Genomic DNA, 18933 nt, shown 5'->3' with positions numbered 1-18933 from the left:
TTAATGCTTGTTGAAAATTAATTCATATTTGGGTTGTGAATATTCTGGAAAATACTGCAAACATGTTCACTGAAGACATGATGGTATGGTGCTGCGATGCTATTGCCTTTTCACCAGCAACTACAAAAGGGATATTGCTAGAACATGTGATGAATGGTTAGCATTCTAAGGTCCTGACTCCTAAGTCCTAACCGGGCATGTTTCTTCTTTTTGAAGCTTAAGGAGCCAGAATTAAATAGTCTCATTGATGCCAAGTTATAAAGAAATGACCCAAGTTCCTTGAAAAGAAAATTCGTGCATATCCATGGGAGGTTGTAACAACCACCATTTTTCCCTTTTAAAGGATCCTTATTTATTTTTTATATCACTGTAGTAGTGACAAGGACCTTGCCTTGTTTGCAACAAGCCGAATTTCTCACTGATGATACATTGACAACAATTTTTTACCTCAGTGATGCCCTCTAGAAGGCATGGCATGTTATAGAAATAGTCTTCTAGCAGGAAAGGATCACAAGATCCTTGATGAGAAGGTTATTCAATATATGGAAGAGTCTTGGAAAGAGTATATTCCACTAGAAGTTTGTGGATGCAGTCTGGCATATTATGGAAGCAAGCATCAAAGAAGTTTACTAGTTTAGTAGCAACATGAAGGCATAATTGAAGTATTTTATCATCTTGAGAAAGGAGCCTCATCATAGACATTTTCTTCAAAGAAAGAGGTAGTTCGTGAAAGAAGTTGACTAGATGACAAAGTGAAGGAAAGAGGTATGCACATATTTAGATAAGAGCTCCTGTTTAGAAAGTAAAATTCATGATTCATAGATATGGTAGGAAGAGTTAGATGTAGAAATATATTTGAAATCATGTGCATGGTATGTCTTGGTTAAATACTAGATGAAATAAGGTCGACTCTTCCATATGGGTACTCGATGTATAGAAGCATGACGGTTGTGCATAAAACTTGCTGATATTCCTCAATATCTGATATGGTCTCTATTAGGGTCCTATGTTCCATAGTAATCCAGATTTGTTAATCTTTCAAGTCAATCAACATCAAAAGCCAAATTTTGGTCTATACTAGCAAAATTTGCCAAGTTATAAAGCAAAGAATATGAGCCACTGTATAGGTGTCATTTCTACTCCAACTCCAAAAATGAAGATATCATTTCATCAAGGTAGGTTATCTCCATATTTCATGAGTAATTTTATTAATCATGGTCAATGAAACCCTATCAATCATACTTGCACCTTCTTTCCTCAGAGATTGGGTCAAAATTTTGCTACTAGGGTTTTTGTTGCACTTTACCTTTTCCATGGTTCATAGCTTCATTCAGGAGCCAAAGGCATTCGTTTTAAGCTTATAGTTCTTCTTCATCCTTCATTGACCATTCTCCATCATTCCCCTCACCAAAATCCTTTCATTTCCTTATTTTAACAAAAACCCTAGAAATTTGTTGCGCTTTTATCCTAGGTCTATGTTTTGACCTTTCCCCCCTTTTTCTCACTATTTTTGAGAAATTCCACTTCTATTATTTTCCTAACACCCATACCTATCCCCCATATTTTTCCCATAATTTTTCCTACCTCCCTTCCCTCTCATTCCCTTTCCCTAAGTTGCTGCTCTTTTGTGCTGTGCTTTTACCTAGTCACCATGTTCTCATCATATCGCTTAAACCTCACACATGTTTTCCATGCAATTGCTATAGGAGATGAATGGATATGAAATGAAAACACCCACTCAATTTCAGCTCAAAACGATGCACGATTTTCGAGAAATGAGCCATCATTAGCTATAGCCATTTTGGGATGTTCTCGCGATTTGTGACTCTAAATGGGCGAAAATTTTTGTGGAGATGGATTAGGATGTTTTTAACTTTCTGTAAACATTTCAGCAAATTTGGATTTACCGTTTGGGATATATGCCCAAAATATAATTGCTATAGGAGAGTTGTTGTGCTTTTGACTATGTCTTTATCATCATTTTCAAAAGATAGTTATGAACAAATGGACATGAATATTGGAAAACCAAAGGGGGTTTTTGTTAACTGTGGAATGAAGAACAATAAACTCCTTTTGTTTTTGCACAAATTTTATGGATAAAGAGATATGAGTTTTTCTTCCTTCCTGCTCTTTTTGTTGCGCTTCTAGACAGTTAGTTTTGAAATCAAGTTTGAAGAGGCTAAAATGACGTTTTTTCATGTTTTAAAGACTCCAGGGTGTATTGGAAATCTCCAAGTTTCTTCAAAAGTCTTCAGAAATAGTCAAAACCTCATTAAAGTCATCAAAATTTCAAGTCAACTATTTGTTGCGCTTCTGCCAGGATTTGTTGTGTTTTTGTGTGACCAACTTCAAACTTGGATCCTGGACAAATGTGAAAGTATTTGTGAAACTGGGAGGAGTTTTTTTGTTCATAACATACCCAAAAACAAAATCCTCTCTCATTTTTTACATAGCAGTTACTTTCTTGGAGTTACAGGTGGCACTTTGAGACCCATTGTTCACAATTTTGCTAGGCCAAAGTTGCTGACAAGATTCTAGAACTTTTTGAAATTTGACTTGGTGGACCTCCAACTTGGCATGGTTGATCTAAAATATATTTGGATAATTAAGTTTGAGGATTTTTATATCATATCCCATGATTAGCTCTTCAGTTATCACATTTTTAGTTAGTCAAAAACCAAACCGTAGATGGTAGGATATGGGAAAATTTTGTAAATATTTTATCCATGCATGCTAGGGAGTGTGAAGGCCAAGTGCCAGGGAAACACAAGGGAGAACTCATTTCAAATGCATGGAAATGAATTTTCAGTGAGTTCTAGGTGTGCTAAGGAGGGAGTGAAAAGTTATACTAGCTAGTACTAAGGCATCACAAGGGAGTACTATGTCTAAATTCTTGGAAATGAACAAATAAGAGTGCAGTGTGACAAGGAGTGTCAATGAATTCCAGGTGCCCCAAGGACAAAGTGTGTTAGGATAAGTTCAAAATAGGACTTGCAGGAGACAAGACTATGGTTGTGATAAGGTGTGTACAAAGTAGTTTCAAACAAAGGGAGCATTTGGGTTGGGAACAACATTGTTTTGTCAATGACTTGGTTGGGTTCCCAAGTCACAAAAAAAGAAAGGCTATCTGTGAGGGTATGATAGCTAGGGAGTGCCAAGGTGTTCTATGGAATTCTAGGAAGTAATAAGACATGGTAGAAAGTTTTAAGGAATTTTAGGCATGCCAAGACATGCTAGGTGCTAAGGCATGCCAAGAAGTTCCAGGCACGAGGGTGTCACGCCAACACATGCTAGGGAGTGTTAGGGCCAAGTTCTAGGGAAACAAAAGGGAGCAGTAGTTTCAAATGCATGGAAATTAATGAATAAGAGTGTGACAGAGAGTGTTATCTAGCGAATATGAGGTGTGCTGAGTGTCATGGAGTGCTAGGGAGTGCCAAAGCATGCCAAGAAATGCAGGGGATGCTAACACGTGCTACATAGTGCCAAGGGATTATTGGGCGTGCTAGATGTTATGGCATGTCAAGATGTAAAATTTGTTGCTTAGTTAATGTTTAATTTTATGACCATTGTTGGATGTGAGCCTTGTATTCGTAACTTTTTAAGTTGGATAAGTTGAAATTATACATGAGTAGCCTATGATGAGTTATAGGAAGTTCTTAGGTGAACAAGGCATAGTCTAGTTGTAGTAATTGTAACTTGGTCAAGCTATTGTTACAGTTAAGTTGTTGTTACAGTTGAGGTAGGATTTTGTTGGGTTCCCATGTTGTAAAAAATGTAAGGATAGTTGTGAGGGCATGATAGCTAAGGAGTTCTAGGGCATGCTAAGTGTTATTGGGAAAACTAGTGTCTATGCAGAACTGCTAGTCCCACTAAGAGTGATAGCTACCTTAGAAACAAACACACTAAACTACTTTCGTTTTCTTTTATGGGAAATAGATGAGAGAAGAATAAAGGAGACCAACCTTAGTCTTGCGCTTGGTTCCTTGCTTGATTCCTCTCGCTTCTGATAGTCCTCTGCTACGTGCTTCCTTGTATACCCAGCATTAAAGAGCACCCGTAGAATCAAAGTAGCATAACACTATACGAGAACATAGATCTATTATCATAAACAATATAGGACCATATGTATATTAACCACACAAATGCATACAACATCAATTACACAAGAATGTGGAGGAAAACTTGAATAGCTTTATTGATAATCAAGAAAGAACAAAGAGGATTACAACCAATTGTTCTGACCCAACATCATCCTCTCAGCAAGAAGCCATGCTTCACCTCATGAAAAGCTTATATCACCCAACACTATGATATTTCACTAAGAAACCAGCAGCACTTCCTTACAAGATACACAATTCGAGCCTCTGGATCTCTGGGATGAGGGATCCATATATAGATGTTTGCAAGGGGGGTGAGTCAGCTTTTGAGATTTGATTAGTGTCTTCTCTCTGATAGTTCTTGATTCCACTTGGAGATTGATGATCTCTTACTCATCCCTGGTCGAATTCAGAGAGGCAAGTGTCACAGGAGAGGTTTCTGGAAGATTCCATGCTCCTCCACCTTGCGGATTGACCTTGCCATTTGTCCTTTCTCACCCATCGCACCCCATAGAATGGTTTTTTGAATTGAATCACACCTACTGTGTGTATTCAGGTGGGATGCAACGCACTTTGCCTATGGAGCAGGTGAAATGGTCCAGTTTTGACCAGTTCTGAGTAGTTTTTCATGGAGAACTTCTGGGAGAAGATGTAATCAGTTGACCTTTTTCTTTTAGGGGTCGGAAAAAAACTTTTAGGTACTTAAGAGCCCTTGGTTTATTGACATTTATGATTGGGGTTGCAGTGCCCAAAAATGTCTATAACAGTTGCCCCCTAAAGCATGAGGTCGTTAATCTGTCGATGTCGGGTGAAATACTTTATCATGAGGATCTGAAGTTCTTTCAAGCTGGAAGGAGACCTGTAATAAGATACAATACAATACATTATCTTCATAATATTTTCATGATCTAGTTGAGGTAGGCATTCCCATGCTCAGATTTATAAATTCATTTTTTATGTACATGAGACAGACAATCGTTTGAGTGTAGACTAATGATTCTAGTAGAGCCATCATCCCTTAGATTGGATGATTATCTGTGCAGCCATGATGTACATTTGATGCCTTTATTTTTCCTGAATATGTATCGCAGCCTGGATGGATGAAACTAGATTTGGGGTCTTCAATCTTGTTCGATCTTCACTCAAAGTACAAGTCGATCCATGTGAGAGTTGTTCTGGAGTCGAACATGGAAAGACATCGCCTGATTACCAACCAATGATGTAAGCTATTAACAGGCGCAAGAGGAATCACCAATAATGATGATGACCCTCAAGGTACTACAGTACAATTCACGTGGTGTGAATAAAGGACTTGGCGTCAAACACCACGCAAAATCTTTCGGTCGAAGGCCATTGATGTAAACCTGTCGCCGGAAGTGAGGAACTTGCCATTGAGGCATGCAAGCTTCAAAGTACTGAAAGGGTTGTTCCTAGATCGACTTCTTGGATAATGAGTTGATGTAGACAAGAAGTGATCCATCATAGGAGGGCCTTAGGGAATCCCACATCAATGACACGGAATGGAGCAAATGATTTTAATGGAGGTGAAAATGATCTGGTGATATAAGGTTCAGGGTGGCGGTCATGAAAGAATGAAGCGTAAATGTATTGCAGTGGGTGAGACACAGGTGAATTCTCTGAGCGACTTCTCTTGAACATATTGGCGACACTGACGTGATGGATTGGTAGCATTAACCCCAAATGTGGATGGTGTGATGGAACCATGGTGATGTGACCAGTGAATGGAACAACCCAACCCGACTCGGATGCGGAGTGAAAGTGTCATGTTCAAGAGCGACTTGCTACCAACAAAGTTTCTTCAAGTTTTCTTCCCAATTTTTCCGTAGTCATTGTTGACCAGTACCTCTTTATTTTTGTCAAGCTTGAGGAGGATAACATATGCTTGTTCTATAATTCGCCCTTCGTGCAAACCCATCGCTATGTTTTAATGAGCCTAGCAATAGTGAAACTCGTTCTTGTCTGTTATGGACAAGTTTGTCGCTATTAGGTTTTAACGAGTTTAACGACAAAGATAACTTGGTCCTTTTCAATTTTTAAAGAGTCTGAAAAGGGACCTAAAGGAAACTCCAAATATCCCTTTTCGTCATCTAATCCCTTAAGTCCGAAAAAGTATAAAATAATACAAAATGGATGAATTTTCGGTAATTTTAACGAGCCGAACAAAACAAGCGCTCGATCTTTTTGTGTAATAATCCCTTAGGCCCAAAAAGATTAAAATCTAAAGGAGGGATAGCACTTCCGGTCACTTTAACGAGCTGGAGAGGCCAATGGCTCAGCAATCTTTTCATATTTTATGAGTTAGTTGAAAAGAGCTTAAAGAAGACTTGTTTTTTGAGGAACGAGTGATAAATTCAGGGAGCAGCTGATTCCAGGTAAGGTTTGGAATTTTCCAATCACGGTAGTGTCACAAGGATGGCTAAAAGGATCACTCTTCGCAGCTGTTCCTCAAAAGGGGTAAACAATCAAGTGGAATTGAATGATCGGCCAATACAGAGTGGAGGTGATGATGAGAGCACGACCAAGGCTTTAAAGGCTGAAGTACTACATTCACGATGGTTATTTACCGGAAATTGGTTCATTTTTTATTTTAAAATGAGCTTAAACTTTGGAGGAACATTTGCTCATTGCTTATGTTTATTTTTTAACGAGCTTGAAGTCCACGTTAAAACTACTCGATCTAGTCGTATAATAAGAATGTCTCATCTAAAAGCGGCATTTTTCAAAGTTTGCCCCACATCCTTTCTTTATGCAAGTTAGGAAACAACCAATCCTAAGAGTTTAAAGGGTTAGAGGACCTACAAATTTAAAAAATAAATGGTCGCTCTTTGCTTGCATGCCCCCAGGTATAGTGGAATAGAGTTTCGAGGTTACCCCTCAATTTGCAGATAAAACATTTGTTTTACCGGGAAAGGCCTACCTTTTTCAGGTTCCCAAAGATTGTTTTATCTGTACCACAAACAAAACACCTCTTTGGCGATGTCTACCGAAATAGACAAAGGTGAGTGGTGCAAACGCCTCCACTCACATAACTTTGACGAGGGAATCTTATTCCAGTCTAATCCCATTTTCCTAAACGGACGGGTGTGTTATACTAGTCATATATCCTTCGCAGAAACCTACCCTATACCTGAAATTTCCCTGTCGAAGCAGACCAGGGTGCATGCCCCCTAGGTTTTAGTCATATCCTCCGAATCACTCACACTCATCAGGAGGACAGACTGTGAATTGATGAGACATTCCTTGCATGAAAAGACCATTCAGGGTTGGTATATGACTATTTGCTATGTGTGGACCGGGAAATGAAAGTTGGTCTACGAGCTTGACCACTTTTCCTTCATTCGAAAAACACATTACTCTAAAGAGTGAGGAGATAATGGCTCCCATGCAATAAATATAGTCTCGTCCAAGGAGTAGATTATAATCCAGGGGTCCTTGGACTACCATTACATTCGTGTGAACAGTTTTCCCTCTCAATGTTATGGGCACATTGGGAAGGATCCCTAATGGTCGAATAGTTCCTTTGTCAAAGCCTGTTAGATTTCTCATCTCAGGCAAAAGTGATGGTGAACCAAGCGCTTTCCAAGCAGTTGAGGAGAGGATACTCAAAGAAGCCCCTTCATCTATGATGGTACCAGCCATGACCATTCTATATATTTGAGCAATGATTCGAAATGGTGCACTAGCCGGTAAACGGGGTCTGCCTAGTGGGTTCCAGTCAAAGGAAACAACCAGGTTTCTTGGAGGTGGGACCGAATAGACGGCCGGATACGACTCAGACGAACTTCCTTCCTGCGGTAAAGGAACGAGTAGATTGCCCCTATTTTCATCGGAGTCTGTGCTTACAAAAAGAATTTGGACGGTGTCATCCTTGTTCTCTTCGATGACTATATCATCTGAAGATGGATCCTCTGAAGGCAAGACCGGCTCAACTGCCGCCTCGACCTTTTGAATTTCGTTTGGTGTGGATTCAGATGGTTTATCTTCAATGATAGATGCTTCAGCCGACCACAAGGGTGCGTCAGCCAGATTTTCAACTAGTGACGGACTCAGCAAGAGTTTCTTATATCCAGGACGAAGCCGTAACAGTGAAACCGGGCGGTCGTCCAAAAATATTTTAGCCTCATCTAAGAAGGGACAACGGTGGACGGTGTGATCGCCTTCACATAGTTTACAAGGAAGTTTTTTTCCTTTTTGTCCAGGGGCTTCACTTTCACTAGTTGATGGTGTACTTTCAACATGATCATCAGAGGTTGACGACACCAGATTGTGCAAACAAGGAGACCAGTCCCTTAAGATCTGAGGGATGCAAGGAAAATCTCGATGATAGTGGTATCCTTTGCAAATGACACATGGTGATTTAGGCCTGGTCTGTGCAGTGTGTGGATTTTCGCTAGATGATGCTTGGTTGCTCCTTTTCGCTTTCGGCTCCTTCTTCTTCTCAGTTACTTGATTTTTGGCTTTACCAGCTTCATCAAGCGAAGAGGAAGGAGGAGAGGAAGAATTGGACTAAGTAGAGGGTTGGGGGGTAACTCTAGAATCGTTTAGTTGCTGACTTGACTGTTCAGGAATCGCGATGTTCTGAACGACAGAGGTTGAGAAGAGCCATACGGACAAGCCGATTGTCAATCCTGGAAGCGACAATGTGGCCATATGGGGTGCACCAACATCTCCCCAAGAGGAGAAGGGACTAGGATTTCCTCCAAGGGGAACTCCTTGGTTGGTGGACTCCATTTTCCTCAACCTAAGACCAACGTAGGAAAGGTGATAATTATTCCGTTTAAAATAAATTTTAGACGCTTTGACACAACTTGTTTTTTTAATTTTTAAGAGTCGAGAAAAAACAAAAGATGACTCTAGTCGCCTTCGATTTTTAATGAGCCTGAAGTGACAAGTGCTCAGATGGACCTTTTCCGTTAAGGAGTCGGAAAAGGAACGAAAGGGACTGCTATGGAAATCTAGATAGAGGGATTACCAAACCAATCGCAAAACTGCAGAATACTTTTTACGGTACGACAGTCAATCTTCCTGAATGTTGTGTTCAGTGCATTGCAATCGATAGGGCGGCAGACACAGCTTCCTATGGATAAAGGATTAAGCCTATTGTGGTCTCCCAGTATATACTTGACGGTACATGGGAGCACAAGTTCGTATTGGCACTTATCATCTCAAAGTGGAGGAATCACCCAACCAACAGTGAAAACAACAGTGACCAGGCTTTACGACGCCGGAATACGTCTCTAGCCTAGACTTCTAGATGTTGTGCATTAGGTTCCAAAGCGTTTTTAGATTCATTAAATTTATTTTATAGTTGATCTTGCTTAAGAAATTTGCCTTTCAGGTTCACCGCGTGATGTAGATGTACAATTCCTAACATGCAATCTAAGATGATAAACAGTCATTTAATCTTCTTTTTGCAAATGAAAATCCTAGCTACTAAGGAAAGAGAGATGACGTTCTTTCAACAAAGAGCAAAGAGCACACACTATATGCACTGTTCTAAATCAAACCAACAAATAGTCTAAATGCAAATGCACATGCATGTATTTGTTTTCAACCTTCTTAATGTGTGAATGATAAAAAGAAAGATAATGCGCAAATTTGAATTATTTTTCAAAGCAACAATTACTAACAAGTTTCTTTTCAAGACAAAATGAGGACAATGACAACACTTTGCTATTCGAAATTGAAAACTTGTTTTCGACACTTGAAAAACTACTAATTTGAATCAAATACAAGAGTAACAGTGTAATCGACTATCAAGAACAATGAGATTCTCTTCTATGACTGAAAATGACACTTGCGACACTTTCAAATCAAGAAACGACAGTACAATTACGCTACTTCTTTGTAAAGGAGAACTGAAAATGACTCAAAATACATAAAAACATTTACAGTTCTTTGCACAATGGAGGCGGAATAACAGCAAGGAAGGGGGTTTCAATAGAGGTGTACTGACTACAGGCAGCAAAACTCCTGAATAGAGCTGAGAAGAATGAACACATAAACCAAAATTTGGGAACAAGGCCTTGTCTGATCAGCGCACCTGTAATAGAGTGAAGCTGAAATGCAGCGCACCTACTACACTCGGGAAGTGCGATGCATTTGAAGTTCACAAAAAAAACAGTGCTCTAGACCAGGGACGAGACTTTGATTGGGTTTTGGGTCACAGTTTGCAGTTCAGTTCAGGGATTTAGGCCAAGCAAGTGGTAATCAGTAAATCAATCACAGGGGTAGATCTAAAGAGGTTACTAGAGCCACCACAAGGGAAATTAGAGAGCTTGTAAATAAATTGTTTAATTCATAAACAAAACCCGGGGATAGACTGAAGCGACATTTATCTACTTTGCATTTGCATAGAAAATGCAGTTCGAAGGCTACCTGGCTCAACTTCAGGCTCCGTCTGTAAGTTTATAAAGTAAATAAATGTAGATAAACAAACAATCTATTCGCTTCCCAGTGGAGTCTCCATTTTGTTATCGAGAAAAATAGTGTCTATGTAGAACTGTTAGTCCCACTAAGGGTGATAGCTACCTTAGAAACAAACACACTAAACTAATTTCGTTTTCCTTTATGGGAAATAGATGAGAGAAGAATAAAGGAGACCAACCTCAGTCTTGCGCTTGGTTCCTTGTTTGATTCCTCTCCCTTCTGATAGTCCTCTACTACTTGCTTCCTTGTATACCCAGCTTTAGAGAGCACCTGTAGAATCAAAGCAGCATAACACTATATGAGAACATAGATATATTATCATAAACAATATAGGACCAGATGTATATTAACCACACAAATGCATACAACATCAATTACACAAGAATGTGGAGGAAAACTTGAATAGCTTTATTGATAATCAAGAAAGAGCAAAGAGGATTACAACCAATTGTTCTGACCTAGCATCATTCTCTCAGCAAGAAGCCCTTCTTCACTTCATGAAAAGCTTAGATCACCCAACACTATGATATTGCACTAAGAAACCAGCAGCACTTCCTTACAAGATACACAATTCGAGCCTCTGGATCTCTGGGATGAGGGATCCATATATAGATGTTTACAAGGGGGGTGAGTCAACTTTTGAGATTTGATTAGTGTCTTCTCTCTGATAGTTCTTGATTCCACTTGGAGATTGATGATCTCTTACTCATCCTTGGTTGAATTCAGAGAGGCAAGTGTCACAGGAGAGGTTTCTGGAAGATTCCATGCTCCTCCACCTTGCGGATTGACCCTACCATTTGTCCTTTCTCGCCCATCGCACCCCATAGAAGTGTTTTTTGACATGCATCGCACCTACTGTGTGTATTCAAGTGGGATGCAACGCACTTTGCCTATGGAGCAGGTGAAATGGTCCAGTTTTGACCAGTTCTGAGTAGTTTTTCATGGAGAACTTCTGGGAGAAGATGTAATCAGTTGACCTTGTTCTTTTAGGGGTCGGAACAACACTTTTAGGGGCTTAAGAGCCCTTGGTTTATTGACATTTATGATTGGGGTTGCAGTGCCCAAAAATGTCTATAACACTAAGGAATGAAAAGGCATGCTAATAGTACATGCCAGACAATTTTGTGGTATGATAATTTGATTTAATTTTATGGTGTTATTTTTATTGTCTGCTTTGCATAGCACTACCTTTTCTAGTTCAGAACATTACAATCAACAAGTTCTAGGTGTGCTAAGCAGGGAGTGACAATGTATGCTATGCATTTAGGCCAAGGCATGCTAGAGTGCTAGGGAAGCATACCAGGATGTGCCAAGCGCCAAGGTGTGCCAATGCGTACTAAGGAGTGTCAGGGAGTGCCAGAGAAACATAAGGGAGAACTAGGGCGAAATGCATGAAAATGAATGAATAAGAGTGTATGACAGGGAGTGTCAATGAGTTCCAAGTGTGCTAAGGAGAGAGTGACATGGTATGCTAGGTTGCACTAACTCATGCTAGATTGCTAGGGAAACATGCAACCAAGATGTGCTAGGTGCTAGGGTGTGTCAACATGTGTTAGGACGTGTTAGGGAGTGTCGGGGAAACACAACGAAGCACTAGGTCAAATTAGTGCATGCAAATGAACAAATAAGAGTTTGTCACAGGAAGTGTCAGTGAGATACAGGTGCATTGAGGGAGTAATAAGGTATGGTAGGCAGTGCTAATGCATGCTAGAGGCCAAGGAAACATGCCAAGATATGCCAAGTGCTAGGGTGTGCCAATGCATGCCAGGGAGTGTTATGGAGTGCCAAGGAAACAGAAAGGATCTAGAGTTTCAAATACATGGAAATGAATGAATAAGAGTGTGTGACAGGGAGCGTTAGTGAGTTCTAGGTGTGTTAAGGAGGGAGCGATAAGATATGTTAGGTAGTGCCAAGCAATGCTAGAGTGCCAAGGCAACATACTAAGATGTGCCATGTGCTGGGGTGTGTCAATGCATGCCAACGGATTTTAGGGAGTGCCACAAAAACAAAATGGAGAACTAGTTCAAAATGCATGGAAATGAAGAGATAAGAGTGTGTGATATGGAGTGTCAACCAGTTCCAAGTGTTCTGAGGGAGTGACAAGGTTATATGCTAGGTAGTGCCAAGGCATGCTAGAGTGCTTGGGCATGTCAGAGATTGCTAGGGTGTGCTAGGGAGTGTAAAGCATTCTGATATATGTAGGAGATGCTAACACATGCCACATAGGGCTAAGGGATTGTTAGACGTGCCATGCGCTATGGCATGTCAACTTGTAAATTGTGTTTCTTTATTATTTTATGGCCATGGTTGGACGTGAGACTTGAATTCATAAATTGTTAAGTGGGATGAGTTGAGATTGGACATGAGTAGCCTAAGATGTGTTATAGGCAATTCTTAGGTGAATAAGGCATAGTCTAGTTGTAGTAACTATAACTTGGTGTTGGGACTCAGAAATGTCATATTTTCATCCACCTTTTTCCTTACATTTCATCATCCCATTAACATGTTATCATATCACTTTCCTACATACACTTGGGTTTCACCTTCTTATTTTCCATTTTATTCATTTTTGTATTATAAGTGAATTTATGATTAATTATTAGAAAATGTACATATTTTTATATATATCTCAAGAATATGTGAGTTTTGTGATGTAGGAAATATGTGAAGAATTAATATCTCCTCCACCATATCAAGGAGATAATTATGCAAGCCTTTTTCTACGGAGAAAATCATGGAGGCATATCGAGAAAATCATGGAGGCGTATCGAGAAAATCATGGAGGCATATCCTATCCTAAGGAGAAAATCATGGAAGCATATCTTATCCTAAGGAGAAAATCATGAAGACATATCTTATCCAAGATATGAGAGATTTGTGGCATCATGTTTGAGAGATTTTTGCGATGATATCTTGTAATAATGGGAAACTAGTTGAGAGTGCTTGAGAGAATATTTGAATGTAATTATGGAAAGGTTATCTTCCTCATGTATATAAGAGAGTGCTCTCTCTTCATTGTGGTGATGAATAATGAATAATAGAGAATGGAGATTAACTTTGATTCTTTCTTGATTTGTAATTTAGTTATTGTAATATAGTTTAACATAGTTTTATTTTCATGAGCCCATATCTGTTGTTTGCCCTTCACTTCTTCACATGTTGTATTTATTTTCCTTTATGCAATTTCATGCTTTCCTAGTTAGTGTTTCAATGCTTTAATTTGATTTCAGTAATTTAGATTAGATTAGATTAGATTAGTTCCACTTCAGTCCTGCATATATAGTGCATGTGTCTCGTAAGTCTACAGACCTCGGATTGATAAATTAAATAGTTGGGTAAGTACTACAACGGAACTAAACGAACATAGTTTCACCCAACATTTTGGCGCCGTTGCCGGGGAGGCACGATGGATTGAAGTTTAGTTTGATTTTTCTGCAAGTGTGTTTAGACATGTTCCTAACTCCGAGGTGTTAAATGCGGTAAGACGTGGGGAACAGCCTACGCATCGCATTCGAGATACCGTAATGGGCTCGACCTCTTATGGATCAGGGCATGTAGGGTGTGTTTACATTTATGCAAGTGTGAATTTTGATTTCTACAGGTGTGTTTGATTTTCGCAACTGTGAAGAATGTGTGATGAATTCATTGTTCATGGTTATAATTGAAGCATTCAATTACTCAATTAATGTGCAATCCTTGTAAGAGGGTTTAATTGAGTATTGAATTCAAGATTATTTCTGTGGTCCTTTTGTTTTTAGTGTGCTGATTTTTATTTGTTTTTTCTTTCTTTCAACATGATTTAACAATGAGTTTCAGCTTGGAACTACTCACTCAGATCCTAGCAGAAGTCGGGATCTCTTCTTCCGTGGAAGAGGAGATCTTGACAAGAATTAAAGGTTCAACTACTCCCCAAGAAATAAATGAAGACCCAACGTCTGAAGAATCTTGCGTATCTAATGGCGAACAACCATTCAAACAGGAGATCAAGGAAGAAGAGCAGCAAATTGGAGAAGAAGAACAAAAGTTACAGCATGATCGGAGTGAGAGTAACTGTGCTTATCAAAGCTTCATTGAACAATGGTTCCAGGTAAGTACTAGATTAGATTTATCTTTTAACTTTTTAGTTAATTTGCAGTTACAACAACTAGACTCATCCACTCTTGAATATTGTCATTTTTCATTTGACAAATTGCTACTGAATCTATTGTTGTTACTACTGCGTGAATGGCTTCATTGGAAGTTTAACTACACGTAACTAAATTGTAAATTCTAACTAGTATAGGGTAGGTAGGCTTTCAGTTTTAGTTTTTGCTTTCATTTTTAGTTCTGCTTTTACCTAGAATAAGTATGCTCTCCTCTTGCGTCTTTGTACGATCTCGAGGATCAGAAAATAGGTTTCAGTTTTGCTTAGAATAAGTATGCTCTCCTCCCGCGTCTTTGTACGATCTTGAGGATCAGAAAATAGGGATGATAATGACTAATTTCAAGAATAAATTCATTTTTTTTGCAACGTGCTTCATCACCAACATTTTTCGATATGCAAATCTTTGTGTCCATTTGTTAAAAAGAAAATTTAAAACTAACCATTTTTGTTTTTAAAGATAGGATTAATTTCATTTTGTAGACTGTTACTAATAAATAATAACATAAAATTAAAAAAAATAAAATAAAATAAAAATAAAAAAAAATAAAAAATAAAAAAAATAAAAAAATAATAACAGTGATCCACATGATTCGGACGACCCCTCAGATTGATCGTAACAGAATTGGGTTTTCCACCTTCTTCATGCATTCGACAAAATAGCTTCAGAGCCTCTTCTCCATCCCCGCTCTGCGCACATCCTGCAATTTCCATGAAATCTCATTGGATCCGATTCCTAAAACCCGCATTTTATCAAAGAGTTCCATAGCCTTATCCCGAAACCCATTCTGAACATAACCTGCTATCATAGCGCTCCATGTGACCACATTTCTATGAGACATTCTGTCGAACACTTCGCGCGCATTCTCCAAATGTCCACATTTCACATACATATTCATGAGGGCACTTGCTGAAGATACCCAAGTTCAGCACAGGCTTTAAGAACACTGGGAAATATGAATTTATCAGGTCGAATCCCTCGGCCCTGCATTAGATGAAAGAGGGCGATGGCTTCTTCGCAATCGCCATGTTTTGCATACCCTCCAATCATTGTAATCCATGAAGACATTGCTGGAGATTCATTGAGAAAGCGAAATGGCTGGTCATCCATATTATCCCGAGGACCTGCAACTGCCTGGATATGTGCCTCTCTTCCTCCCTTCATCCCAGATTGTGGGTGTGTATGGGATTGCCTCTGTCCTTGTTGTTACTCTCATCTGGTTCATCTCAGGAAGATGCTCCAAGATCTCATCCATTGATAGAATTCTTATGTGTTGGTGGGCGTTTACTGGATTAACTCATCTGGTTCTCGAAGGGTATTTTGTTTTCTCTCCAAACTTTTACAAGCTCGAATCTCCTTTTTACCTGGCGGAAGTTTGGAAAGGGTACAACAAGGGTGATTCAAGGTATGCAGCAAGAGATTCTGCTGTAGTTACAGTAGAAGGAATCACTGCTATAATAGAGGGACTTGCCTGCCTTCTTGCTGTGTATGCAATAGCAGCAAGGAAGCCATACAATTACACACTCCAATTGGCAATTTGTTTGGGCCAACTTTATGGTGACATTGTATATTTTGTTACAGCATTTTTGGAAGGTGACAACTTCTCTGCTGGTCGATATTACTATTGGCTTTACTTTGTGTTGGCAAACAGCTCCTGGTTGGTAATACCTTCAATATATTGCTGTAAGATGCTGGAAAAAATAAGTCACGCTTTCTTGACGGCAAAACCAAAAAAACAGCTGATTCCCGAGCCAGGGAGTTCGTCTTGAGAATCGCAGTTATTAATTTATTGCCGCATTAATCTGGTTTGAATATTGATAATTACGTGATTAATTATATTTTGAAATTTTAGCCTTCCTTCGACATTACCCTAGCTCTCCAGTCTTTGGCCACCCATGCCAATTGATTTTTGTTGCCACAAGCTTCACGAAATCGCACCAGTCTCAACACGTGATTTTAAAATGGATTTTTTGCGCAAACCTGGATGAATTAACAAAAACTGAGACATGGGTTTTCTCCAGAATGGGGGTAATTAGGTGACTTTCGAGAAATTTCCTGAAATTTGCAGTGGTTTAGGAGAAAATTGGGTTTCTTTCGAACCGAATTTGATAGATTGCGCCAAAATCCGATTTTCCAGATCTGATTTTAGTGGTTAAAATTCCCGCTTCAAACAGTGGGAGAAAGCGCTATAAATTAACAGTTGTCCTGTATTTTCTTTTAGGTATTTCTTTTTTTGGGGATCGCCGCCTTGCTTCTCCTGTTGGAACTACCATTGATCAATATTCAGCTCATAGATCATTGCTCTCATAGATCATTGATCGGTTTCAGAAAACTGATATTACCAATTTCGGGTTCGAGGTTGCATGGCTTAGTACTGTTCCACCCTCGTTTTCATTACACATTATCTCGAAAAATCCAAACTCAAATCTACTTGAAATTCCACACAGCGCAGGCCCTGATGTTAAAAAGGATCCTGCACTTCTTACGCGCAGCCAAACTCTTATGGGCAACCAAATCCAAACTCTCTAGCACATTCAGAGGCTGCCCGAATGTTCGGTGAAAATAAGCAGCAATATAACAGACGGGTTCGTGAAATTGTGGCGCAGAGCTGGACAACACACTAAGTCATTTTGTTTGTTAGGAAAGGTTTGTAATATTGCAATACTATGAATCAAGTGATTGGTTCCAAGTTTAGTCTTAAATGCCTAAAGACTTGGTGTATGTCTGTTTTTATGTGCTGGCTTTTTGTTATTTATCAAAGTCACAACCATGCCTATGCCTATTCATAGTGTTTATACAAGGATGATAGCTATGCACTGGAGAGTGAAGGGCAACGTTTTTCTTAGCCCATGTAATCTTCCCACTATATTTTGTTTATTATGTATATATTTTGCAAACTTAAAAAAAAAAAAACAAATAAAAATAAATAAAAATAAAAATAAAAAAATAAACATAAAAATAAAAAACTTGTTACACTCACTACTTGTTCCCTAACAAATACAACGCTTTTTCAAATGATTTCAATCAACTTTCCTACACATCAATAAAAACATTTTGAAAAAGTGTTGTGCCATCAATGAGTAAATTGCATGAGGACATGCAATAATTTTAGTTGGGGGAAATCAAAGTATGTTGGATTTTTTTTTGTGAATTTATGGGCAAAAGTTAGATATACTAACAAGTGAAATGAGATTGGTGTTATGTGTAGGACAACGAGAAGCTTATGCAGAAAGCTCAACATTACGATGCAACACCTTTTTCATCCACAATTAGAGTTATTTCGGAAAATAATTAAAAAATGGACATTTTGTAAATTCTTGAAATGTGCTAATTTGTTTTTGAGTCACTTCATACAGGAATGATCGATGGAGATGGCACACGAAGATGACAATTTTTATGCAGGAATGGTGCTAAGTTTTTCAGAGTATGCAAAGTGATTTTTCCAAATCACAATGAAACATGCATCATTGGACGCTTGAAGGAACAAATTCTTCACTGCACATATCATGACATTTTCCACTACACACCTTTTGCATCATGACTATTCACCATCCTTGTGTTGCAGCCCATCTTCCATTTCCTTGTCTTTCACGACTTCATGCACGCCTATTTTTCTGAATCGCATACATCCCTTTATCCTTTTCAGTTTAGTTTTTCCTTCTAGTTTTCCTTCTGAATAAAACTCATTCCCTTTCCATGATCACATTACCTTGATTTCCTAGCCATGCTGATCCACACTGCTTGTCCGTGAGTTCTTTCCATTTATAGTCCTACCAAATATTTTTGTACAAACTCGCGTTGACTGATGTGGGATTCCTTAAGGCCCACCTTTCAACAAGTCTTGCCCCATCGACACCAGCACCTTATCTGGGAAATATACTAGAGTTCATTTTGAGTACCTAGAGGCTTGCATGCCTTAATGGCAAGCTCTCTCTCTGGCGATCATGGGAATACATCAATGTCCCTTGATCTTCATATCTTGCAAGTGGCTCGACCTCGACACATCCATTCGCACTTCGCAAGATGTACTCCAGTACCTTGGCACTCATTGACATCAATGGTGAGTTGCCTCGCATTGGTTAACGGCATACATCAATGGCCGGTAATCCAATGATTTCTATTCATGCTCGACATCGACACATTCATTCACATGTTTAGAATTGTACCATCGGGTTTGTAGCGGGTGAAGACTATACACCTTTTCATGACTCCCTCAGCAGTCACATCAGCATGCATTCTGATCT

The 18933-nt window shown here is 39.1% G+C and overlaps 1 pseudogene; it reads left to right on the top strand.

Moving 5' to 3' along the window:
• The first annotated feature begins 15783 nt into the window (after nucleotides 1-15783).
• Nucleotides 15784-16458, top strand: LOC149267311 (putative 3-beta-hydroxysteroid-Delta(8),Delta(7)-isomerase pseudogene; annotated as a pseudogene).
• Nucleotides 16459-18933: the final 2475 nt, after the last annotated feature.

The sequence above is a fragment of the Pinus tabuliformis genome, chromosome 6 (assembly GCF_031772625.1).
Source record: "Pinus tabuliformis cultivar Carrire ecotype Pingquan chromosome 6, CPIR1, whole genome shotgun sequence".
NCBI classification, from domain to species: Eukaryota; Viridiplantae; Streptophyta; class Pinopsida; order Pinales; family Pinaceae; genus Pinus; species Pinus tabuliformis.
This window is presented reverse-complemented; position numbering and strand designations above follow the sequence as displayed.